At 43.7% G+C, this 26,391-nt stretch overlaps 1 protein-coding gene across 8 annotated transcripts in view; it reads left to right on the top strand.

Annotated features, from left to right (window-relative positions):
* The window catches only part of MCF2L (MCF.2 cell line derived transforming sequence like), a 376,751-nt gene that overhangs the window by 40,963 nt on the left and 309,397 nt on the right, over positions 1-26,391 (top strand). For 2 of the 8 annotated variants that reach the window (XM_077296991.1, XM_077296985.1), the window contains exon 1: positions 22,277-22,855. The exons of the other annotated variants lie outside the window; for them this stretch is intronic. The gene's annotated coding sequence lies outside the window, so the exon portion shown is untranslated. Of the gene's footprint in view, positions 1-22,276; positions 22,856-26,391 lie in introns of those variants that run through there. 8 annotated transcript variants of the gene reach the window in all.

Raw genomic sequence — 26,391 nt, 5'->3', positions numbered from 1 at the left:
GACTGCAACCTGGTGTCCTCGTTATTTACCGCGACCTGCACCCCACAACTGCACCGTTACAACACCACTTATTGCACCGGACGTCCCCCACTGACAGACAGGGCCACGGACCGGGTCTAGCCACCGTGACAACCCCAGGACTGAGACCCAGAGGCCCGGCTCCGGGTACCCCTCGGCCCTGCGGCGGTGTGGGGGCGCTCCAACTTGGCGTCACGAACAGGATCTACTTAAGCCTGAAGAATCAGGTCATGTGTGCCTTGGAACTGTGATTTGTTGTGCTTGGACTGTACTTTATTGAGAGACTGTGTATTGCCATTGACCCAGAGAAGTTCCCGCCAAAAGCCGCCGCCATTGCTACGCCAGAGAAGAAGGAGGGCGTGCCATGGGAGGAGACTACCAGAGTGGCGCGAGAAATGGCTACCGCCCCCTGCGCCTCTTGCTGCAAAGCGATGACCTGCCTCGGAGTACGAGACCACCCCCTGATTTGCAACGGCGGGAAGCAGGTGACGGAGAAGCTCAGCCCTGGAGAAATGGCGGAGTCCGATGCATGCACTGCCACCGATTATCGGACCCTGACGATGAACAGCAAGTGCCGGAACGGGGAAGGAGCAGTCCCGGTTTACCCTCGTTTATCGGAGGCGGACCCGTGTCCCCTGCAGCCGGAGGATCCGAAGCCCCTGGAACAGATAGCGGAGCTGAGTCCCCCAATCCCGACCTTGGAGCCAGCGGAGGAGGGACCACAGCGAGCGGAGCCGCGTTCGGGGACCGTCTTAGAAGAGCCGCGGTCCGAGCAGCAGCTGACTCCAGCGTTCTTGTCAGCGGACCGGATCGACATCGGTGGAATCACAACAGGTGCAGGTACGGAAGATACTCCTGCCTCCCCGTTCGATACTGCTCCCGTGACCGATCCTCCCCGCAACAGTAATCCTTCGTTCACAATCGAGCGAGTGGTCCTCGGCCCCAGTGCAATGGGGAAGTTATTACCGCCACTACCAACCAGGTGGGGGGAGCCCATAGATGTGGGCCCGGACGGAGTGATGTTCCGGTGGGACACCCCCTGGGTTGAGCAGGATGGGGTTCCGGTGGATGGTCTCACCATCGCAATACTTACCTGGGACCAGTACAATCAATGCGTGCTCCAGCACTGGAAACAGCGAGGTGAAGTTGAACAACGGGAGACGCAACGCAAGAAGTTTGTACATGGTGGGAAGGACGTGGTAAGGCGGGGAACTGTGTCGGCCTTCCACCCCAGGAAAGGATGGTGCTCTATACAGGAACCGGGTCTATCGACTGGCGTCTTTGTTGCTAGTTACGACGTGGAAACTCCCTGCTGTGATCGGGATGGCGAACCATTACGGGAAGGGGATCAGGTGACGTACACCCGTCACCAGAACGCACAAGGATGGCGTGCCCGGAATGTTCAGCGATGTGAGCCTGAGAGAGTGTCACCTGTGGCCCCAATTATGGTTGATCCAGATTTGCCAGATCTCGTGACTGTCTCCACTGTGCGCTTTGTAGTAGCTCCCGAACTCGCCAGCAGGGTCAGTCTTCAAATTCAGACACCGGGTGACCTGGTGGTCCCTGCGGGGCCTGCCGCTGGTATCCGTGCCACAGTAGTCGGGGGCCCGGAGCCAAGGCCACCTGAGTAAGAATAAACCTCGAAACCATGATAATGTAAATAGTTCTTTCCTTTAACTGTTTGTTTACTGTTGCTGCTAAACCCGTCCAGGGTTAACTCCTTATGGATCTCTTTGTTGACCCGGTGTAACAGGCCAAAGTAACCCCGTCCCAGATTAACCCCGGGTATAATTTGGCCTAGGCCAGAGTATACCCCGGGGTATAAACTGGCCTAGGCCAAACTATACCCAGGCATAAAATGGCCTAGGCCAAACTATACCCCGGGGTGTAAAATAGCCTAGGCCAAACTATACCCCTCCAGGCCACATTATACCCCCCAGGGTTAAAGTGGCCTAGGCTACATTTAACCCTGGGTATATTTTGGCCTAGGCCAAACTATACCTAAGGATGTAAAACAGCCTAGGCCAAACTATAACAGGCCACACTATACCCTCAGGCCAGACTATAGCCTTTTACTGGTTGCTATGGGATTTTACATGGCCACTTTATCCTAGCAACGCCCTGGATACGGTTGGAAAAGGGGTTTATCTACCTTGGGGGCACCCTCACAGCACTGCGGGGAAGCCGGGGAACCCTTTTACTGGTTGCTATGGGATTTTACATGACCAATTTATCCTAGCAACGCCTTGTATACGCTTGGAAAAGGGGTTAATCTACCTTGGGGGCACCCTCACAGCACTGCGGGGTGGGTGGGGATCCCTTTTACTGGTTGCTATGGGATTTTACATGGCCACTTTATCCTAGCAACGCCCTGGATACGGTTGGAAAAGGGGTTTATCTACCTTGGGGGCACCCTCACAGCACTGCGGGGAAGCCGGGGAACCCTTTTACTGGTTGCTATGGGATTTTACATGACCAATTTATCCTAGCAACGCCTTGTATACGCTTGGAAAAGGGGTTAATCTACCTTGGGGGCACCCTCACAGCACTGCGGGGTGGGTGGGGATCCCTTTTACTGGTTGCTATGGGATTTTACATGGCCACTTTATCCTAGCAACGCCCTGGATACGGTTGGAAAAGGGGTTTATCTACCTTGGGGGCACCCTCACAGCACTGCGGGGAAGCCGGGGAACCCTTTTACTGGTTGCTATGGGATTTTACATGACCAATTTATCCTAGCAACGCCTTGTATACGCTTGGAAAAGGGGTTAATCTACCTTGGAGGACACCCTCACAGCACTGCGGGGTGGGTGGGGATCCCTTTTACTGGTTGCTATGGGATTTTACATGGCCACTTTATCCTAGCAACGCCCTGGATACGGTTGGAAAAGGGGTTTATCTACCTTGGGGGCACCCTCACAGCACTGCGGGGAAGCCGGGGAACCCTTTTACTGGTTGCTATGGGATTTTACATGGCCACTTTATCCTAGCAACGCCTTGGATACGCTTGGAAAAGGGGCTTATCTACCTTGGGGGCACTGTCGCAGCATTGCATGGAGGCTGGGGAACTCTTTTCCTGGTTGCTAAGCGATTTCAAATGATCAATCTAAGGTACTTACACCATGTAAAACCCTATAGCAAGCAGGGTGCCCCCAAGGTAGATAAACCCCTTTTCCAAGCATATACAAGGCATTGCTAGGATAAAGTGGTCATGTAAAATCCCATAGCAACCAGTAAAAGGGTTCCTCGGTGTAACAGGCCAAAGTAACCCTGTCCCAGATTAACCCCGGGTATAATTTGGTCTATGCCAGAGTATACCCGGGCATAAACTGGCCTAGGCCAAACTATACCCCGGGGTGTAAAATAGCCTAGGCCAAACTATACCCCTCCAGGCCAGATTATGTAACTAATCTGGGGTTAAAGTTGCCTAGCCCAATTTATACCTCTCAGCTCATATTATACCCCAATGAAATCATTTGCATTGAGTGATATACACAAGAATTACTTAATGCTTCAACATTTTATTGAGAAACCAAACTGACAATTCTTAAAGAGTACCTCCCACTATACAAAACTTTTGCCCATGGCAAAAGTAGTTGTAAAGGGGGGTATTTGTAATGCATATGCATTACAAATACCCCCCCATTTTATAGTTACCTTAGGGGGGCTGCCCGATTACCCCCCCTCGCTAACCGCCGCTGCCCGTCTCCTGGTAGACGGGGTCCCCCTCCTGCCGCTAGGTGGCGCTGCCTCTCCATGCGCCGACGTCACAGCCAGGCGCCATAGAGGAGAGCGGCACCTGGCTAGTGCCGTTGGAGCTTGTAGAAGCAGAGCCAGCACCACCTAGCGGTGGGAGGGGGGGCAATAATTTCTCATTAGCTATAAGTCACTTATCATGCAATGCAATTATCTGGGGCAACAAATCGCCCAACAGTCATTCTGTGTATTATGACATTTAGTCTAGCATGTCCTTGCTACCAAATTAACGTTTAAAGCTAAACACTGATAACAACATTGAAATGATCGTGCTTATTTTCAAGATACAGTGCATGTTCAGTTGTTGACTGCAGATTGAAGCTTGCAGGATATGTCAACCAATCCATGGAGTCACCGACGTTTGTGTAGATTATTATGTCGCAACTCAACAGATTCGCCGTGGTCATGATCTCTGCATCAGTTGCCCAGACTCCATCACGAGAGATTCCAGAGATGTTCACATATTCATTCACATTTTGGTTCAAGTAGTCCTGTAGTTTTTTTGTCAAGTCAGTTTTCATATGGTGGATGACTTTATCTCTGAGAAGGGAATGGTTGTCCTCTGTTCCTGTCAAGATGTAGCTGATGGCCCGGAAGAAGCAGTTTCCATCACCTTTGGTTTTATATGTACGCCGTGGTTGTTCAAGGTCTCGTCTGCATCCACAGTATACAACCTTACTAAACGTAAGGCCAAGAGTGGTGCTAAGATACTTCCTTCTTGAACTTGGTAGTAGGTTGAAAGCCTTAGTTTGCTTATTTTTCTGTGTGGCAGAGTCACTGGAATAATCATCATCGGATGGTGGAGAAGCCTCTTTATCCTGGTAAATCTTTAGGTTGCTGGTGTGGTATGTGTTGCTTAATATCTTGCCAGTTTTGTTGTTCTTAAGTTTTACTCGTCCCTTGGTCAAGGATTCCACAACTAAATAAGGTCCAATCCAGCGTGGTTCCATCTTTGAACCTATGCGTTGAATACGGCGCTGATTCTTGATATAAACTATGGTACCAGCAGTGATTTCTTTGTTGCTTTTGTGTCGGCGATCAAAGGCACACTTCTGGTGTTCTTGAGCAGAGTGGATGTTGGTACTGACGTCTGAGTGCAGCTTTTTAAGAATGCTTGACAGTGTATTTAGCACATCAGGGGTGGCATGATCTGAAATGGGCATGGGATCCACCGTATCATCTTTTGAGGGATTAAGGTCCATGGGAAGCTTGGCCTTCCGTCCATACATGACCTCAAATGGAGTAACCTTGGTTGAAGCATGCACAGATGTGTGATAGGCAAACAGAACACCAGGGATGAATTGATCCCAGTTGTTTCCTTGGTCATTGACAAGCTTACTAAGAGCTTCTTTAAGTGTCCGATTATCACGTTCCCGCTGGCCATTTGTTTGTGGGTGGTATGCAGATGAAATACGGTGATCTGTTTGAAAATGTTCCATCAGGTTGTCAATGATCGAGTTTACAAACTCTCGTCCCTGGTCGCTAATCAGAGTCTCCATACAGCCAAGGCGACAGATAACGGAGTACAAAAAATTTGCCACTGACTTGGCACTCTTATCTGGGACAGCTGTTGCTTCAGTCCATTTGGAGAAATGATCAGTGGCAGCAACTATATATTTGTTGCCATTTGATGTTTCCTGAAGAGGGCCAATCATATCAATCCCAACTAAGCTCCATACTTTTCCAGGCACTGATATACTGTTGAGTGGTGGAGCTTCCTTTGTGATTTTGGGATTTATAACAAAACATTTTTGACAGGCTTTCACATACTGGTGAACGTCATTTTTCATTCCCTTCCAGTAAAACCGGTCAGAGATTTTGGCTAAAGTTTTATCTCTGCCAAAATGGCCCCCAGATATTGGGTTGTCATGACAGGCCTTCAGGATATTTGGCAGTCGACTTTTAGTAAGAACCTCCTTTTCCCTATGATAAACAATTCCTCCTTGGGCTCGATATGGCTTTGCTGTTTGTCTAAACTGGGACTTGGCATTTGCACGTTTCTCAGGAGGTAGATCGTAGGTATACTGAGGGTACCTTTGTTCTGTTGCAGTGTAGAATCTCAAAAGCTGGTCATACAATTGATCTTCCATGGTTGTCAAAATTGGAAAAGATTTGGTGTCATAGAGAGCAGAGAGGTGTCATAGAGAACATACAAAACAAGTTATCATTAACTATGCACTGACAGGACAGCGCCATCTACTGTCAGTTCAGATCTGCACACTTTTCAACAAATAAGCAATAGGGTGAGAAAAACAGTGAAGTGATAACATTATGGCCTAGAGAAATACTATAAAAACTATTTTATACCCCCTGGTATAAAGTTTATCCCCCGGGGGTATACTATGGCCTAAGTCAGCTTTTGAATTTTTGTGCTGTTTCCTTCCTCAGTAAAAGGGTTCCCCGGCTTCCCCGCAGTGCTGCGAGGGTGCCCCCATGGTAGATAAACCCATTTTTTAAGCGTATCCAAGGCGTTGCTAGGATAGAATGGCCATGTAAAATCCCATAGCAACCAGTAAAAGGGTTCCCCACCCACCCCGCAGTGCTGTGAGGGTGCCCCCAAGGTAGATTAACCCCTTTTCCAAGCGTATACAAGGCGTTGCTAGGATAAATTGGTCATGTAAAATCCCATAGCAACCAGTAAAAGGGTTCCCCGGCTTCCCCACAGTGCTGCAAGGGTGCCCCCAAGGTAGATAAACCCCTTTTCCAAGCGTATACAAGCCGTTGCTAGGATAAAGTGGTCATGTAAAATCCCATAGCAACCACCTAAGGGGTTAACCACCTATCCTTAAGTGCTGCGAGAGTGCCCCCAAGGTAGATAAACCCCTTTTTCAAGCGTATTCAAGGCGTTGCTAGGATAAATTGGTCATGTAAAATCCCATAGCAACCAGTAAAAGGGTTCCCCGGCTTCCCCACAGTGCTGCAAGGGTGCCCCCAAGGTAGATAAACCCCTTTTCCAAGCGTATACAAGCCGTTGCTAGGATAAAGTGGTCATGTAAAATCCCATAGCAACCACCTAAGGGGTTAACCACCTATCCTTAAGTGCTGCGAGAGTGCCCCCAAGGTAGATAAACCCCTTTTTCAAGCGTATTCAAGGCGTTGCTAGGATAGAGTGATCATGTAAAATCCCACAGCAACCAGTAAAAGGTTTCCCCACCCACCCGCAGTGCTGCAATGGTGCCCCCAAGATAGATAAACCCCTTTTCCAAGCGTATCCAAGGTGTTGCTAGGATAGAGTGATCATGCTATATCCCATAGCAACCAGTAAAGGGGTTCCCCACCCACCCCTCAGTGCTCGTCAGTGCCCCCTAGGTATACAAAGCCCTTTTCCAAGCATATCCAAGGCGCCAAGACAACGAGCTGGCACGAGCAGGGCTGAAGATTTCATGTCACATGTGACTATAGGGAGGGGGTGGGGCTTAGAAAGGGAGATCCCTGGCGTCACCAGAGGTGGAGGAGCTTGAAAAGGAGCAGTGCCCGATGGGAGGGGGAGCTGTGACCTAGAAGAATGAGCAGCTTTCCCTCAGCTTACCCTGGGGGGTATAATCTGGCCTGGAGGGGTATACTTTGGCCTAGGCTATTTTATACCCCGGGGTATAGTTTGGCCTAGGCCAAAGTATACCCGGGGTATAATCTAGCCTAGGCCACTTTAACCCCGGGTATAGTCTGGCCTGGGGGTATAATCTGGCCTGTTACACCGGGATCCTTGTTGTTTTGTTTATTTTTTCTAAGTTTTTGCACAAGTCTTAAGAACTGCAGTAATCATGGACCGTGCATGATACAAACTTTTCCTTGTAAATAGTTCGCACCTTATTAAAGGCGCTTCCTACTGGTTTTACTTAGAAAGAGACTCTTTGTGAAGATACCACACTGGAGCCTTTGCTGAGTATGGACTGGTAGCTAGAGAACAAATGCTACCTCCTAAAGACTTGGTCCCTTCTTAAAGGGGACATCCATGTGTATATTTGAAGAACCGTATTGCTTTAAGATTGATGGATAGCAATAATGTCTTGATGAGCGAAAGTGATGATAATTCTTACATGTAAAAGTTATATGCATTTGATTGGTTAAATGTAAAGAAATGCAGATGATGTTTTCAGAAAGAAAGTAGTAATGAGGATTGATGTTATAAGGGGATAGGTGATAATGTTGATAAGAAACTGGGGATAGAAGGTAAACCCTGAGTCCTCCATAGTAAGTTGGTTATTGTAAAGAAAGAGTTAATAATGTGTTACAGAGGACAGAAAGTGAACCCGTAGGGGTTAGGTAGAGAGTCCTCCTAGGAGCCATACGTAGATGGCTCAGTGCTTCTAAAACTGAAAGTAATGTTATGATCTGTACTGTGTATAGAAGTCGAAAAGGCAGTAGGCCCTGGCTGAACGGGGCGGTCCTGTAACCGAAAGGAGAGGCAGTAGGTCTGGTGCCGATAGGACAGGCGGTCCTGCAGATTTAAAGAAGGAGAATGAAAAAGTTAACTTACCTTATAATGTGATTATAGGAAGGTCTTTGGTGGATACAGAGTGTATGTCCTTAAAGGCAATGTTAAAGTATTGTTCAGCAATTTTTGCACTTAGTAGAATACCCGGTTGGGTAACAGGAGTTATTTATAGCCTGTAATTTATAATGTTTAATGTTTAACCATGTTTTGTAACGTTCAAGTGTCCTCACCTCCCATAAAGGGAAGCTTGTTCAAGTATACGTATTGTTATTTGCACTCAACAAAAATTGTATGTCTTTTTGCTAAACTTGTATTGTTGTTTTCTTCCCAGTCCCGGAGTACTGTGTTTAACCAGGGGGGAGTGCAGCGCCCCAGAGTCCTGGTCGTTGCAGTACTGTGGCTCCGCCACTATGGGGAGCTATGGTGCGTCCGATGGCACTGAAGGAGTTCATCTGATCAGGTATCACAGACACCAATACATTTCACAGCCGGGCCTCCGGGGGGAGCTAAGGGTGCTATTCATTAGGCCACTCCCCACCATAGTGGGTAAACTGGGGGTCAGGCAGGAAGTTAGATCAGAAGCTGACTGGGTTGGAACCAGGCAACACCTTGTGTCAGAGGGTGTTGTAGGGGAAGATACAGTAGGGTCTCTGTCAGGGGTGGGATCCTGACAGAGGCTTGGCAACGAGAACGAACGTAACGGGACGGTGCCTGCTCCGGGTAGCGGCGGTGCCCAAGAAAGGATTAGAAGAGAGATAGATTGTGCTGAGTGAGAAACGGGATCACGCAAAGGAGAAATACCAGTAGGAGTCGTGCTGTAAGACTGAAGCAACGTCCTACTGAGGCGCACTACCGGTGGCCGGAACGCCGAGGGAGTAGAATAACATTCAGCTTCAAGCAATACTCTAAACAGCGGCAGGACAGTCAGTCTCAGGCGGGCTGTCTAACTCAAATCACCTATGAAGTCTTGGGAGGCAATTGTGGGAGAGGGGCGTCTCTAGGGTCCCGGAAGAACTCCAGGCCTACCCGTCAAACGGGTGCCGTACCTACCCGAACCTCAGGGAGGGACGGAGGATTAGCAGAACATCATCTAGTCGAGTTGTGAGGGAACTTAAGAAACAGACACAACAGTTGTGGGGTACTTTCCGTAAGCACAGCAGGGAAGGACTACAACACATAGCGCTAGGGGGAAGGCACAGATTTCCTCCTGTGAAGAGAACTCTGGAGGTGCCATTGGACCGGCCGGACTTGCGCAGCCTGGTGAGCCGTATTCTGGACTGAGGACTCAGAGATCTTCAGTAAAGAGGTAAAGAGACTGCAACCTGGTGTCCTCGTTATTTACCGCGACCTGCACCCCACAACTGCACCGTTACAACACCACTTATTGCACCGGACGTCCCCCACTGACAGACAGGGCCACGGACCGGGTCTAGCCACTGTGACAACCCCAGGACTGAGACCCAGAGGCCCGGCTCCGGGTACCCCTCGGCCCTGCGGCGGTGTGGGGGCGCTCCATTAGCAAATAAAAATATGGCAACCCATTTCACTGTATGAAACTGAATGCAACAATGGGGAGATAGAGATGTTTAAAGGCCCAAAGATACAAGTAACTTTATGTTGGTCTCTGTCATGCATACTGCCCAGTCGCTGCCCATGTGACCCGAATGTGACTGTAGAGGGGCACTCCACTTCTCATACTCATTCACTCAGCTATTGCAATAGGTTAGCCATGAGCTAGGACATCCCTCAGCCAGTACACATATACTGTATACACTCGCTGTTTTGTTAGGCCACCGATATACCTGCCATAGGTGACACACTGGTACACATGCACACCCAGCTTTCCAAAGCACTTTATAATAAGTACTCCTCTTGAATTCTAGCATGCATAGGGTAACACAAACAGGCTATAATTTCCCTCTTTGACGATGTAGGTACAGTTAGACCAGCAAGTAACAAACTTACTAATTTTAGATTTGATATATAAAGAAGAAGAGCAATACATAATGACAAAAAAAAAGAAATAAAAAGACACACAAAGCAATAACAGTACAAAAATAAATGGGTTAATTACAGAAATGTCTTATGGAATCTGTGAGACCTTCTGGTAGAGGAGATCACCCTGAAATTGGGAATTTGGACTCCTTGATCTGGCTTTTCTATATGAGATATTATAAAGGGACTCCTCCACACATCTCACCACTTCTCTTGGTCAGGTAAGATGAGGATACTAAATTGTCATATTTTCTCACAGGAAACTCCCATTGGAATACTATGACCACAATATTTCTGCCAATATTTTTGGCAAATATAAACTTTCACCATCATAGACATACCAAACACGACTATGATAGATATATCCATAATTCGGGTTATTATATTCCTGTTATTTCCCAAGGCCAAAAATCATTGTGCTTTCAGCCACCGAAGCAATTAGGTTCTCCGAACACAGATATCTCACTGGATCATTTGGACATCTGATTTTTATAGTTATGGCTGGAAAATAGGGCATTCATTTTGGCCATGTGATGTCCCTGGTCAAGTGGAGATGTGCAGTCTGCCTTATGGGCAAATATGATGGAGCACCTATTTGATAATGAGGAAGTACACAGTTTGCTTTTCCAGAAAATGTCACTAATTTTAGTTAAACACAGAGGAGGATGCTTTACAGATTTTGAAATTTGAGTTATCTGATCTATAACTCAATCCAAAAAAGGCTTGGATATTTATAATTGTAGAACTGTAGAATGTATACATTTATTGTGGCAGGAAAAGTGTGAGGGGTATTTATAGATTTGTTTATATGAGATTCGAAAATTGTGTTTTATGTCTTATAAAACAGTTAAAATGTGACCCCTTTTGTATAAAAGAATACCTAGGAAAGCCAGTTTAATATTTAGAAGAAATCGCTATGGAATGATCTCTCTGCTGACAACTGTTGCTTATCATTACATATTTATTATAGTATTTGCTTTCCTTCCTGGTGATCTCCTGATTTTCTGTGACTTCCTTCAGGAAAGCCCAATATAACCCCTAAATAAGGCAATCTTGAATTAGGCAGAAGCTCCCATGTAACCACAGAAGTAGTATATAAATACGGTCTGTTTTTTATGGGCCTAATAGGCAGAAATGTTCCCTGAACAGTGATCCGTATGTCATCCGTTGGCAAGGTGTTGCTGCGTATTTTGCGCATGTAATCCTCCGTATGGCATCCGTACTGCATTTTTTTCTCGCAATCTTACAAAATGGACATTTAACGGTTTTCAGGCCTGCAAATAATTTAAATCATCATCAGCAACCCTATTTATTGCCTCTACAATAGGTGGCAGTCTCCAATCTGGCCATTTTGTTGCTGTGCTTGTGTTGATGTATTGGTGGTTTGTTGGCAACATGTCAGACAGACTTAGGTTCACCCCAACTGAGTGTGTCCTATACAATTGGGTTTTGTCACGCCGCTATGGGCAGCCATACCCAGTGATAGTGGATCTGAGGAGGAGGAGAAGATTGTGGGTCCATCCGCTTTTGAGGCAACGCCTCACTAAAAGCCATTTCCACCGTCTCTACACTATGTTCCAAATTATTATGTAAATGACATTTTTCTCGGATTTTCCTAAATGGTCGGTGCAAATGACAGTCAGTCTAATAAAAGTCATCACCCGTTAGAGAATACATCGAATTTTATAGAAGAAACCTCCCAATGATAACAGTATAATCTCCAAAATGAATAAAAACTCAAAATGAACTGTTGCAAATTATTAGGCACAGTAGAATTTCTAAACATTTGATATGTTTTAAAGAACTGAAAATGGTCATTTGTAGAATTTGCAGCATTAGGAGGTCACATTCATGACAGTCATGAACAAAAAAGCTATTTAACTCCAAAACATCCTAAGAGGCCAAGTTACATGTTAACATAGGACCTCTTCTTTTTTTATCTCCTTCACAATTCTTGCATCCATTGAACTTGTGAGTTTTTGGAGAGTTTCTGCTTGTATTTCTTTGCATGAAGTCAGAATAGCCTCCCAGAGCTGCTGTTTTGATGTGAATTGTCTCCCACCCTCATAGATCTTTTGCTTGATGATACTCCAAAGGTTCTCTATAGGGTTGAGGTCAGGGGAAGATGGTGGCCACACCATGAGTTTATCTCCTTTTATGCCCATAGCAGCCAATGACTCAAAGGGATTCTTTGCAGCATGAGATGGTGCGTTGTCATGCATGAAGATGATTTTGCTCCTGAAGGCACCTTTCTGCTTTTTATACCATGGAAGAAAGTTGTCAGTCAGAAACTCTATATACTTTGCAGAGGTCATTTTCACACCTCCAGGAACCTTAAAGGGCCCTACCAGTTGTTTCCCCATGATTCCGGCCCAAAACATGACTCCTCCACCTCCTTGCTGACGTCGCAGCCTTGTTGGGACATGGTGGCCATCCACCAACCATCCACTACTCCATCCATGTGGACCATCCAGGGTTGCTCAACACTCATCAGTAAGCAATACTATTTGAAAATTAGTCTTCATGGATGTCTGGGCCCACTGCATCTGTTTCTGCTTGTGAACACTGTTTAGGGGTGGCCGAATAGTAGGTTTATGCCCCACAGCAAGCCTTTGAAGGATTCTACACCTTGAGGTTCGAGGAACTCCAGAGGCACCAGCAGCTTCAAATATCTGTTTGCTGGTTTGTAATGGCTTTTTAGCACCTGCTCTCTTAAACCGATGAACTTGCCTGGCAGAAACCTTCCTCATTATGCCTTTATCAGCACGAACACATCTGTGCTCAGATTGAGCCACAAATCTCTTAACAGTACGATGATCACGCTTAAGTTTTCGGGAAATATCTAATGTTTTTATCCCTTGACCAAGGCATTGCACTATTTGATGCTTTTCAGCAACAGAGAGATCCTTTTTCTGTCCCATGTTACTTGAAAAATCATTTTTAAGTAGTTTTCCTGTAATTAGAATCACCTGGAAAACTAATTATTACACGTGTTTAAGATTGATTTCAGTGATTCATTGAGCCCTGAGACACAATACCATCCACGAGTTATTTGAAAACCAAAACAATTAAATCTTTGACACTTAAATCCAATTTGCATAATAATTTGGAACACGGTGTATGCATCTCTGCGGACACATCCCGACAAGTTTTATCAATATTGTCACATGAGTTTTGCAGCCTTGGATCTTTCATTGGAGACAGTGCGCCCCAGGATCACCTTTCAGGACACCAGGATGCATAAATGTATATCTGCTGAGGAGCGTCTTCTCCTTACGTTACGGTATGTATTCCTCCTCCTCATACTCTATGTTGATGATATGTCTCTAAATGTCTTATCTAGTTCTGCTTACCAGTTTCTGCTATTTTATTCTTAATATATCTCAAATCTCTACTCTTAGTAATAAGAATATGTTATTTATGTTAAATTCACGTAGCCAGTGTAAATGTTTTTAAGGTAGTGATAGCCTGGCTTGTTAGTTCCACACAGTACTTGTGCTCTATATAAATTGTTTAAAACCTTGAACCAGTTTTATTGTTTTTTTTTCAACATTTGCTTTCTTTTAGCTTCCTTACAACTGGTCTATCCTATGCAGCACTCCATCATGAATTTTTGATTGGGAAGTCAACAATCTCAGGCATAGTCCGGTCTACCTGTTCAGAAATATGGTCCATACTTCATCAAGTGGTCATGCCTGAGCACAAGATGGAAGACTGATTGCGGATTGCCTGTGGATTTGAGGAACAATGCCAATTTCCCAATTGTATTGGAGCCCTTGATGGGAAGCACATCCCTTTGCGTAAGTCGCCGAACTCAAGGTCCCAATTCTATAATTATAAACAATATTTTTCTGTAGTGTTGTTGGCTCTGGTTGACAGTCACTACAAGTCACTGCTCTATAAGGGTATACCTTGACGATTTGGTGGAGCAGCTTAGTATACATTTTTTTGCAAAAAAACGTATCAACTAAATACCCTGTTTTCTTTACATCTTTTGACTAGCACTTGCTTATTACTGTGATTTTTTTACAACAGAGTATTTTTGACCTCACTGTGCTCTTTTGTGTCTTCAAGTTTATAATTGTAGACATTGGGGCCTATGGGAGAACTGGAGACTCTAGAGTCTTCAATTCTTCCATTATGGGTCGGCGGCTGCGCAATAACCAGTTGGACCTACCACCACCTCGTCAGCTTCCAGGCTCCAATCAAGATTCTGTGCATTATGTCCTTGTTGCAGATGAGGCCTTTCAATTAACTAGGCATGTAATGAGGCCATATCCCCGTTGAAACCTGGACCACTGGCGTTGGATCTTTAGCTTGTGCTTATCACGCACGCGGCGACTGGTGGAGTGCACCTTTGGCATTCTTTGTGCCAAATGGCGGGTCCTCCAGTCAGCCATTCAGCTGAGTGAAGCCAACGTAAATGAAATCATTAAAGCATGTGTGGTCCTACATAACTTTACCCGACTTCATGATTGCTCCTCATCTGATGGTGCTGAAGGTGTGTTGGGCAATGTGGGTAGGCCTAGACCACGTGTGATCCCTCAGCGTCGTCCGCTTTCCAGACTGAAAGAACGTGATATTTTCATTAATTATTATGTGACACCTCAGGGTGCTACTCCCTGGCAAGAGCATGCTGTATCTAATGTTGTAAGTTTAAAATGTTTGTGTATATAAATATACTTTTTTCATTTAAGTTGTTGTGCATGTTCATTTTCTTTATGCTAATTATGCAAATTGTCCTTTCAGAGAGGAAGAGAGCTAGAACTCTAGTGCCACCTATTGGAAGGTAGCAATCCTACAAGTCAATGTCAACCCTTTAACGAGCCTTGTCACATGACTTAGGATAATAGCCAAACCAGAATCTCAATTTGCAGACACTGTGTTTCGGGGTACTGCCCCTCGTCAGTGCAAAGCGGAGATCTGTTTTGGCTGTGTGAGAGGCGTCAGACCGTTACCTAAGAAGTGTCTTTTCTCCTTGCGGAGATTGACATGCTAAGCATGCAGAGATGAGGAGACTTAAAGCCGCAATGCTCCTCTGGGTAATATGCTAATTATGCAAATTGTCTCTTCGATTGTGGTTTGGCTATTATCCTAAGTCATGTGACAAGGCTTGTTAAAGGGTCAACATTGACTTGTAGGATTGCTACATCAAATAGGTGGCACTAGAGTTCTAGCTCTCTTCCTCCTTTGAAGAGACAATTTGCATAATTAGCATATTACCTAGAGGAGCATTGCGGCTTTAAGTCTCCTCATCTCGGCATGCTTAGCATGTCGATCTCAAGCGTGCAGTCCATGCTCCACAGCCCAGGAATTTACAGGAACTGGAGGCTTTTTGCCAAGGAGAGTGGGCAGCGTTACCATCTGAGAAAATAAGAACCTCATCCACAGCTACCACAAAAGACTTCAAGCTGTCATTGATGTTAAAGGGGGCAGTACACGGTTTTAAGAAATGGGGTATATGACCTTTTGATCAGGGTCATTTGGATGTTTTGGTTTGAGTGGAGAAAAAGTTTTGGTGTTATCATTCATATTCTCTGAAAAAAGGCCAAGAAAGCAACAATTCTTCCGGGGTATGTAAACTTTTGAGCACAACTGTATATATAATATTTAGTATAACTGGTTATTGTTGGTACATAAAAATCTACTGAATACCGTATTGTTCTTATTCAATAGATTACCACCAGATGGCAGCATTTAGTTTTGAACGTTTTTGTAATCTTCCATCATGGTGGGCATTCACAGTGAGATATAGTTGTGCCTCAAATTTCTTCAACATCGTGTGCAAGCAAGATTTCATATGATTTGGAATTAGGTTAATATATTAATGCTGTGTATTTTATTTTCTTATTATTTAACTTTGCCAAAGCACACCCACACTGAAAAGTTTTAGAAATTGCCACCAAATATTGCAGTGAATAAGTGGGGAGATCTTTTTAGAGGAGATGGGTAGTTTGCCTAAAATATGGTGAAACTGAATATCTGTAACAGGAAATCTGATCTGGATTAGGTGTTGTCTTTTCAAAAAGATAACAAGCCATATATAAAAAGATGATATAATGTACCGTACGTATACAGATAGGTCCAGATAGTGTCGGACTGGGGTGCCTGGGGCCCACAGGAGGAATTGACTCCAGGGGCCCACCTTACAGCTATATGCAAATACCTGTTAGGCATTATTCTCAATATAGTGGAGCGTTGACTGTAAAACATAGGCGGCTCCTGCACATCTACTGTGCACGCACTATAACTGGGATGTATAATTACCGTAGTTTGCATTAAAGGTATTCTTTGGTGAAAATAAGTTATCACTGATTCACAGGGTTAGGTAGGTGATAACTTAATTGATAATTGATCTGTGTAATCCGACAATTGGAAACCGAAGCCATAAGAAGAGTGGGAAACTTTTATACCTGACCGCGCACTTTTATCCCCATTTTAAAATGTAGCAGCAGATGAGATGTCTGACCACCGCTCCATTCATCCTCTTTGGGGGCTTCCAGAAAAAGCCAAATGCAACTCCTTAGGGAATGAATGGATCAATAACTGATCACTTATCCTTGGGCCACGTTCTGTATTATACATCGCTTATCTGTAAGCCTAAATCAGGAGTTCGAATCAGAGGGAAAGTATAACAGAAACACGTCACCACTTCTGTATTATTCACCCACTCCTGGTTTTGGCTTACGCTTACACATACTAATGTAAAATACTGACCAAATACTGACAGAAAGGCTCTGCGATGAAAACAAGTAATCGCCTATCCTAAGGGCATACAGCTCTGGCAAAAATTAAGAGACCGCGAAATGTTCAGTTTGTCTGATTTTTCTCTTTATAGGTATATTTTTTAGTAAAATGTAATTTTTTCTTTTATTCTATAAACGTCTGACAACATGTCTCCGAATTTCCAAGCAATAATTTTTGTCTTTTTTCTGACAAAGAAAAATGTTCAAAAAAAAAAATCAAAACAGTGCTTTCAGATAAATAATGCAAAGAAAACAAGTTCATAATCATTTAGAAACAACAATACTAATGTTTTAACTCAGGAAGAGTTCAGAAATCAATATTTTGTGGAATAACCATGATTTTAACCCCTTCACCCCCAAGGGTGGTTTGCACGTTAATGACCGGGCCAATTTTTACAATTCTGACCACTGTCCCTTTATGAGGTTATAACTCTGGAACGCTTCAACAGATCTTGGCAATTCTGACATTGTTTTCTCGTGACATATTGTACTTCATGATAGTGGTAAAATTTCTTCGATATAACTTGCATTTATTTGTGAAAAAAATGAATATTTGGCGAAAATTTTGAAAATTTCGCAATTTTCCAACTTTGAATTTTTATGCCCTTAAATCACAGACATATGTCACGCAAAATACTTAATAAGTAACATTTCCCACATGTCTACTTTACATCAGCACAATTTTGGAACCAAAATTTTTTTTGTGACGGAGTTATAAGGGTTAAAAGTTGACCAGCAATTTTTTAATTTTTACAACACCATTTTTTTTTTTAGGGACCACATCTCATTTGAAGTCATTTTGAGGAGTCTATATGATAGAAAATACCCAAGTGTGACACCATTCTAAAAACTGCACCCCTCAAGGTACTCAAAACCACTTTCAAGAAGTTTATTAACCCTTCAGGTGTTTCACAGGAATTTTTGGAATGTTTAAATAAAAATAAACATTTAACTTTTTTTCACACAAAATTTATTTCAGCTCCAATTTGTTTTACTTTACCAAGGGTAACAGGAGAAAATAGACCCCAAAATTTGTTGTACAATTTGTCCTGAGTACGCTGATACCCCATATGTGGGGGTAAACCACTGTTTGGGCGCATGGCAGAGCTCGGAAGGAAAGGAGCGCCATTTGACTTTTCAATGCAAAATTGACTGGAATTGAGATGGGACGCCATGTTGCATTTGGAGAGCCCCTGATGTGCCTAAACATTGAAACCCCCCACAAGTGACACCATTTTGGAAAGTAGACCCCCTAAGGATCTTATCTAGATGTGTGGTGAGCACTTTGACCCACCAAGTGCTTCACAGAAGTTTATAATGCAGAGCCGTAAAAATAAAAAATCATATTTTTTCACAAAAATGATCTTTTCGCCCCCAATTTTTTATTTTCCCAAGGGTAAGAGAAGAAATTGGACCCCAAAAATTGTTGTGCAATTTGTCCTGAGTACGCTGAAACCCCATATGTGGGGGTAAACCATTGTTTGGGCACAGGGCAGAGCTCGGAAGGGAAGGAGCGCCATTTGACTTTTCAATGCAAAATTGACTGGAACTGAGATGGGACGCCATATTGCATTTGGAGAGCCCCTGATGTGCCTAAACATTGAAACCCCCCACAAGTGACACCATTCATCGCTGTTGTCTTTGTCTTTCATGGACGTCTAAGTTAAACCAGTAAACCTTTACTCAAATTAAGATGTGAATACCCTCAAATTGAAGCTGGGTGTCTGCACTTTAAAGGGAACCTGTCACCCCCAAAATCAAAGGTGAGCTAAGCCCACCGGCATCAGGGGCTTATCTACAGCATTCTGTAATGCTGTAGATAAGCCCCCGATGTAACCTGAAAGATGAGAAAAAGAGGTTAGATTATACTGACCCAGGGGCGGTCCCCATGCGGTCGGTCCGATGGGTGTCGCGGTCCGGCGCCTCCTATCTTCTTACGATGACGTCCTCTTCTGGTCTTCACGCTCCGGCACAGGCGTACTTTTTCTGTCCTGTTGAGGGCAGAGCAAAGTACTGCAGTGCGCAGGCGCCGGGAAAGGTCAGAGAGGCCCGGCACTTGCGCACTGCAGTACTTTGCTCTGCCCTTATCAACAGGGCAGATAAAGTACGCCTGTGCCGGAGCGTGAAGACAAGAAGAGGGAGTCATCGTAAGCAGATGGGAGGCCCCGGACCGGACCGCAACACCCATTAGATCGGACCGCCCGCCCAGGTGAGTATAATCTAACCTCTTTTTCTCATCTTTCAGGATACATCGGGGGCTTATCTACAGCATTACAGAATGCTGTAGATAAGCCCCTGATGCCGGTGGGCTTAGCTCACCTTCGATTTAGGGGGTGACAGGTTCCCTTTAAGCCCACATTGATTATATCATTATTATTATTATTTATTTATTTATATAGCACCATTAATTCCATGGTGCTGTACATGAGCAGGGGTTACATACAGAGTTATAGATATCATTTACAGTAAACGAATTTACAATGACAGACTGGTACAGAGGGGAGAGGATCCTGTCCTTGTGCACATATTATATAATTGTATCTTGCATATGTTGTGGAAAACAACTAAAATGACAAAATTTGTCATTGTCCAGATATTTGTGGACCTATCTGTATATCTATATTCATATTGATTATATATAGCTACCTGAGAGTAAGTCTGTGTGCACACGTTTAGGAATTTCTGTTTTTTTTTTTTCTGCGTTTTTTCGCTATGCCCACCATGCGGGAAGTAAGAGGATCATGTGCGGTTGGTACCCGGGTGTGGAGGAGAGGAGACTCTCCTCCAGGCCCTGGGAACCAAATAATTGTTAAAAAAAAAAAAAAGAATTAAAATAAAAAATCATGATATTCTCACCTTCCGTGTCCCCGGCAGTCTTCCCGCTCCTCGCTATGTTCCTGTTCCCAATAATGCCTAGCGGCAATGACCTGTGATGATGTAGCGCTATGTCATAACAGGTTATTCTCGCAATGCAGCATCGCAAGGAGCGGGAAGACTGCCGGGGATGCCGGAAGGTGAGAATATCACTATTTTTTATTTTTTTAAATTATTTTTAAAATTAGATTTTTTACTATTGATGCTGCATAGCCAGCATCAATAGTAAAAAGTTGGTCACACTTGTCAAACACGATGTTTGACAACATGAACATGATCAACCTGTCAATCAGTTTTCCAAGTGATGCTACAGATCACTTGGAAAACGCTAGCATTCTGCAAGCTAATTACGCTTGTAAAACGCTAGTGTTTAGCGGGAAAACACATGCCAATTCCGCATGCGTTTTTTCCAAGGCAGGGAGTTCAGGAATTGCCATGGAAATTTCTGCGGCAATTCTGGACGTGTGCACATAGCCTTAGGCTGCCACGGGAGATGTGCCACCAGCTTTCTGGGGCATTCTGTAGCTATTACTGTCCTTATTTACACCTTCCATATCTGATGTCTAGCTAATAGGATTGTGTTAGTGGCCATTGCCGCATTTACCTAGCATTTTGTTAGCATACCTAGGACATCACTTGGGTTATAGCGTCTAAACCTGGGCTGCATTTTAGCCACAAAAATGGTGATTTCCATTGATCTTCTTATTTACTTATGTTTGTACTGCCCCTTGTTTTTGCCCAGCGCCCCCCCCCCCCACTATTTCTGCTTTTTTATACTGTTTTTTTTATTAATTAAATTTAAATAAAAATTAATCATTTTAACATTATCCGTGGATCTCTTCCTATTTCCCATATTTATTTATATATGGGTGGTTGTTATAACTTTTTCATTATGTTGCGCACCATGGACGAAGGAACATTAAGATCTCTGGAGATGGACTTGTAACCTTGACATTTTGATATTTTTCATCAATTTTGCTTCTAAAGTCCTCAGACCATTCTCTTCTCTCTGTTCTCCATGTTTACGGTGGCACATGCAGACACACAATGCAAAGCCCAGAAGCTGCGCATGGGATGTACTTGGACATTCCAACATGACAATAATCCAAAACACAAGGCCAAGTCGACCTGTCATTGGCTACAGCAGAACCTACAAGAAACAAAATGAGCAAAAACCCTGCTGTAACTAAATAAGTAAAAAGCAAAAGTGCATGTAAATAACACAGTTTTCTTAGTAATACTGTTTTTGATCAAAAAATAGCATAAAAGCCATCCCACCATCGACAAGGTGACTCTGGTCGGGACAGTCCTACACTGTCTAATATTAAAAACCTTACCATGTGTCAGAGTTGACCTCAGTGTGTGAATAAGAGCAGACAAACGGAGCTCGTCCCAACCAGTGGACACCAGTCTGGGGAAGCCTTTAAGTGTAATTTCCAGCTCAGGAGAGGGAGGCCACACCCCGGCTTGCACAGAATGCAAAAATACAAAGAAAAAGCACAAAAATTGAGCTTGGTTTGAGTTGGTATACATGCAGCTCATAAACACATTGGCCATAAAGCACACAAAACCTACAAGAAACAAAATGAACAAAAACCCTGCTGTAACTGTTTGTATGTTTTATGGCCAATGTGAACATGTGTTTATGTATTGCATGTATACCAACTCAAACCAATCTAAATTTTTGGGTTTTTTTGTTTGTATTTTTGCATTCTGTTCAAGCTGAGGTGTGGTCTCCCTTTTCCTCTAGTGCCACCTACTTGAAGTAGCGATCCTAAAAGTCAATATTGACTCTTTATTTAACAAGCCTTGCAATATGACTTAGGTTAAAAGCCAAACCATAATCTCAGTTTATAGACACGGATCGCTAATTCCTATAGGTGGCGCTATAGTTCTAACACTCTTCCTCTCTGAAGAGACAATTTACATACAGTAGGCTATTAAATGCTATAGGAGAAATATTTATTTATCACCAGAACTGTGAGAAAATTTTGTTCAAGAAATGCAGGAAAATAGAACCATAGTGTGAAATTACAGGTTGCTTGGAAAATAAAATAATGGACATGTAATACTGTAAAATGGAGCTAGCTTGGATTTAAGGCTCCCGGAGTGCCGTGGGGGCTTCTTACTGCTACCTTACCGTGATGCGGAGTTGCATACTAAGAACTTTGTCAAGAATAACCATTGTATGACCAGCTTGTCCTGATATTGTCCCCCCATGACTGTGACCGTCACCCCAGCTGCCTGCCTTCATGGGGTTAGAGGATTGTGTGATTCTTTGGCTTATTATTCGTGCTCTGGCAGCATGGATTCTTATGGGGCATTACAAGGTTGTCCTGCAGATCGTTTCTGCTTGTCCGTGACATAATATCATGTCATTTCCTTTGTAGCTATCTGCTTCTCTGTGGGACAGGAGATGCCAGCATGCCAAAGCGGCGTGTGACGGGGAAGAGATCAGGTCAGGTGTAGGATTTCCCAACTGTTCCTCTCAGCTGTTGGCTTATTGTAGACGTGGCCTTGACAATCAGTTGAACTTGCCAGCTTTTTCCATGACTGCCCAGTATAATCGTATGCTTTGCTGTTTTTTTCCCGGTTACTTATTATTATTGATGTATGATTTTTTTTTTATTATGAGTACGGTAGAATAAGGTCATCTGAATGCAGGGCTTTTTTTTTTTTTCAACTTTTGTCCCATCATGTAAATTCCCTTTGACTGGGACATACTTTGCAGCGAGTGGTTTCCATGGCGACGAATGCATTGAAAGCACAGTGCATCAGGCTGCTCGGGACTTTATGAATAGGAGCGGACTTCAGATTTAGCAGAAGATATCCCGTTCTTTGGGTACAAATAGGGAGGGAGTTTTCCTGATTTTATTTTTTTTTTATAGATAGTAGGAATTGTTCCCAATAAAATAAAAAAAATCTGCAAAGAAGAAAACATTCCAATTGATGACCGCAAATAACATTCTGGTAATATTCTTCAGGCTCTTAGACGCCTGCTGTTTCTTGAGGAGGAGAACGGCTTAGCGAGGTAAGTTGGCTTCTTTCGAGGAACACTGCATTCTTTCTGAATAAAGAAGCGTTGGTGAGGGGGAATCAGTGGGGCGGTTTCCGTCTAGTTGCCCGTGACTTGCGGTAAATAAGTAACCTGTTATCTAATATACACAGTGCATTCATGTATATGCTTATCTCATGGCTTTCTGCTTCAACATGGTAAAATGTCACAAGAATCACTAGCATAAAAATGTCTGATTTATCACTGTAACCTGTTTAGAAGCCACTTCTTGTAATTCTCCTGATCAAGATTCACATGGTAATGAATATTAGTATTAATGTTTTAATGCATGCAAGAGTTGAATAGAGGGTACGTTTTAGTAATAATTGTACTTATGATAACAGGCAATTTATATCTGAGAACAGTGGGAGCCAATACAATGATTTCCCAGACTGGTACAAGGACCAGACACAAGCGGTGATTGTTCTCAGTATAGACCTAAGCTGCCAGAGAGGCTTCCCGAGGCTTACCACAAATGCACAGATTGGATCACTGTAAAGTTTATATATTAATCGATAATCCAGAAAATACACATGCATATAGAATGAATACACCCAAATCACGACCTACAAAGCAGCCCCAATAACATAAATACAGAACTTATTCATAGCGAGGGCCGGCTCCAGGTTTTCATGGGCCCCGGGCGAAAGAGTCTCAGCGGGCCCTTTTAACACATACCACAATTCATGATGCACACATACGGCAGAGAAATATACCGTAGTTATAGTACAATGCCAAAGATTCAAAGATTTCACTTACTTCTTAAATGAGTGTTATCTATTGTAAATTCTACTATAGCTCAGAAACCAGACAGTATAGTTCTCCATACAGTATTATGGGCCCCATATAATGCTCCCTACAGTATTATGAGCCACATATAATGCTCCATACAGTATTATGAGCCACATATATTGCTCCATACAGTATTATGAGCCACATATATTGCTCCATACAGAATTATGAGCCCCATATAATGCTCCATACAATATTATGAGCCACATATATTGCTCCATACAGAATTATGTTCCCCATATAATGCTCCATACAGTATTATGAGCCACATATATTGCTTCTTACAGAACTATGAGCCCCATATATTGCACCATACTCTATAATGGGCCCCATATAATGCTCCATAAAGAACAATGAGCCCCATGTATTGCTCCATAAAGAATAATGAGCCCCATGTATTGCTCCATACAGTATAATGGGCCACATACGGTACAGACCAAAAGTTTGGACACACCTTCTCATTTAAAGATTTTTCTGTATTTTCATGACTCTGAAAATTGTACATTCACACTGAAGGCATAAAAACTATGAATTAACACATGTGGAATTATATACTTAACAAAAAGTGTGAAACAACTGAAATTATGTCTTATATTCTAGGTTCTTCAAAGTAGCCACCTTTTGCTTTGATGACTGCTTTGCACACTCTTGGCATTCTCTTGATGAGCTTCAAGAGGTAGTCACCGGGGATGGTTTTCACTTCACAGGTGTGCCCTGTCAGGTTTAATAAGTGGGATTTCTTGCCTTATAAATGGTGTTCGGACAATCAGTTGTGTTGTGCAGAAGTCTGATGGATACACAGCTGATAGTCCTACTGAATAGACTGTTAGAATTTGTATTATTGCAAGAAAAAAGCAGCTAAGTAAAGGAAAACGAGTGGCCATCATTACTTTAAGAAATGAAGGTCAGCCAGTCCGAAAAATTGGGAAAACTTTGAAAGTGTCCCCAAGTGCAGTGGCAAAAACCATCAAGCGCTACAGAGAAACTGGCTCACATGATGTTGTGAATTTGCTTTTTGCTCCCTCTAGTGGTTACTAGTTTTTTGACTCTGGTTTTTCTGTCATTCCTTTTATCCGCACCTGGGTCGTTAGTTAGGGGTGTTGCTATATAAGCTCCCTGGACCTTCAGTTCAATGCCTGGCAACGTAGTTATCAGAGCTAGTCTGCTGTGCTCTTGTCTACTGATCCTGGTTCCAGTTATATCAGCTAAGTCTGCCTTTTGCTTTTGCTATTTGTTTTGTTTTTGTATTTTTGTCCAGCTTGTTCCAAATCTATATCCTGACCTTTGCTAGGAAGCTCTAGGGGGCTGGTGTTCTCCCCCCGGACCGTTAGACGGTTCGGGGGTTCTTGAATTTCCAGTGTGGATTTTGATAGGGTTTTTGTTGACCATATAAGTTACCTTTCTTTATTCTGCTATCAGTAAGCGGGCCTCTCTGTGCTAAACCTGGTTCATTTCTGTGTTTGTCATTTCCTCTTACCTAACCGTCATTATTTGTGGGGGGCTTCTATCCAGCTTTGGGGTCCCCTTCTCTGGAGGCAAGAAAGGTCTTTGTTTTCCTCTACTAGGGGTAGCTAGATTCTCCGGCTGGCGCGTGTCATCTAGAATCAACGTAGGAATGATCCCCGGCTACTTCTAGTGTTGGCGTTAGGAGTAGATATATGGTCAACCCAGTTACCACTGCCCTATGAGCTGGATTTTTGTATTCTGCAGACTTCCACGTTCCTCTGAGACCCTCGCCATTGGGGTCATAACAGTTTGCCAGGCCAGTATTAAATGTTTAATGCATTGCAGAAGAGGGATTATAAGAAAGAAGATTCTGAGGTTTTTTTTTTTTTTTTCTTCTTCCCCTTTACCTCAGAGTGGCTATGCTTGCTGCAGACATGAATGTCCAGACCTTGATTACAAGTGTGGACCAGCTGGCTACTCGTGTGCAGGGCATACAAGACTATGTTATCAGAAATCCTATTCCTCTTAGGGGTATTGATGCTACACCATTGGCAGCAAATAAACCGCAGTATTGGACACAGGTTACCATGTGCATGACTCCTGAACACCGCGAGGTGATACGTTTCCTGGTTTTACATAAAATGCATGATTTGGTTGTTTTAGGGCTGCCATGGTTACAGACCCATAATCCAGTCCTGGACTGGAAGGCTATGTCAGTCTCAAGTTGGGGCTGTCGTGGTATTCATGGGGATTCCCTGCCTGTGTCTATTGCTTCTTCTACGCCTTCGGAAGTTCCGGAGTATTTGTCTGATTATCAGGATGTCTTCAGTGAGTCTGAGTCCAGTGCACTGCCTCCTCATAGGGACTGTGACTGTGCTATAGATTTGATCCCAGGCAGTAAATTTCCTAAGGGAAGACTGTTTAATCTGTCGGTACCTGAACATACCGCTATGCGTTCATATATCAAGGAGTCTCTGGAGAAAGGACATATTCGTCCGTCTTCTTCCCCTCTTGGTGCGGGATTCTTTTTTGTGGCAAAAAAGGACGGATCTTTGAGACCTTGTATTGATTATCGGCTTTTAAATAAGATCACTGTCAAATTTCAGTATCCTTTACCGCTGTTGTCTGACTTGTTTGCCCGGATTAAGGGTGCCAAGTGGTTCACCAAGATAGACCTTCGTGGTGCGTACAACCTTGTGCGCATTAAGCAAGGTGATGAATGGAAAACCGCATTCAATACGCCCGAAGGTCATTTTGAGTACTTGGTGATGCCT

This window comes from Ranitomeya variabilis, chromosome 3, assembly GCF_051348905.1.
Source record: "Ranitomeya variabilis isolate aRanVar5 chromosome 3, aRanVar5.hap1, whole genome shotgun sequence".
Classification (NCBI taxonomy): Eukaryota; Metazoa; Chordata; class Amphibia; order Anura; family Dendrobatidae; genus Ranitomeya; species Ranitomeya variabilis.
The sequence above is the reverse complement of the archived record's forward strand: the minus strand, read 5'-3'. Positions and strand labels throughout refer to the sequence as shown.